Genomic DNA, 1,135 nt, shown 5'->3' with positions numbered 1-1,135 from the left:
ATAAAGTTCTCTCTAAGCACTGCCTTTACTGCATCCCACAAATGTTGGTAATCTGTTTTCACTTTTAAATAGTTCAAAATATTTTTAATTTCTCTTGAGATTTCTTCTTTAGAAGTATCAAATTCTGAAGATACAAAAAAATAAGCAAATATGTGTGGGAAGAACTGAAATCATATATATGATTCATATATATGAATCATATTGTTTTGTATTTGGGGGTTTTTCAGATTTGTTTCCTACACCTACCTAAGATTTTTGTCCAAGCTTTGCGGAGTGGCAGTATTGTAGCCAATGAGGTTTACAGAGGCGTGATTATTGCTAATTGAAACCTTTTCCCAATACCCCACCATGATGACTTGAAATATAGTACACATTGGCAATTTTTGGTAGTCTCTAGGGAGACTGGGAAAAAAGGAAGATTTTTGTCCAAAATGTTGATATAAATGATCTATATCAAAAGGTTTATGCCTTTATTACTATCCTGAGAAACACGGGTTGCATTTGTTTTTGTGTGTGGTGTGTGCTTTAAAAAAAAAAAAAGGGTGAGAGCGAAGATTCTGGAGTAGATATTCCTAATCTAAATGCCCATTCTACTGCTTAATAAATATCTCTTACTGAAAAATGTCTAAGAGTAGGGTAATATTGGTAATATTTTTTTCATTGTGAAATAGGGATTGTTTTCATGTCTATAAGTCACATTTTTGTGCTTCTTTACTCTTTTGTTACTTTTGTTACTAGGCATTGTGTATAGAACAGTGGAGATTAAGATATAATTTTCTTTTATTTAGTTTTATGTATTTCTCAGAAAATTCAAGCATTTTTCTCTGCCTGACATTTAGGGTGAAGGGCTAATTATTTAGATACGTTCTAAAATTGAGTTGAATGGGGGTTGGGTTATACCTTTAAATTCAATTGACTTTGCCCATGATAAGAGTAATATCCAACCTTTCATGTTGCTACATTTTGATCATATTATTGTTGTTATTATTATTATCATTATTTTAAAGCTTATTTATTTATTTTGAGAGAGCGAGACAGAGAGCGAGAGCGAGCGCGAGAGCGAGAGCGAGAGAGCGAGAGAGCGAGAGAGAGAGAGAGAGAGAGAGAGAAAACAAGTGGGGGAGGAGCAGAGAGA

The 1,135-nt window shown here is 33.6% G+C and overlaps 1 non-coding gene across 1 annotated transcript; it reads left to right on the top strand.

Moving 5' to 3' along the window:
- Positions 1-262: 262 nt before the first annotated feature.
- Positions 263-402, top strand: LOC115506589. Its single transcript, XR_003966440.1, has one exon. It is a non-coding gene; the product is annotated as a U4 spliceosomal RNA (small nuclear RNA).
- Positions 403-1,135: the final 733 nt, after the last annotated feature.

The sequence above is a fragment of the Lynx canadensis genome, chromosome F2 (genome assembly GCF_007474595.2).
Source record: "Lynx canadensis isolate LIC74 chromosome F2, mLynCan4.pri.v2, whole genome shotgun sequence".
Lineage (NCBI taxonomy): Eukaryota > Metazoa > Chordata > Mammalia > Carnivora > Felidae > Lynx > Lynx canadensis.
Note: the sequence above shows the minus strand (reverse complement) of the source record. Positions and strands in the feature narration are given on the sequence as shown.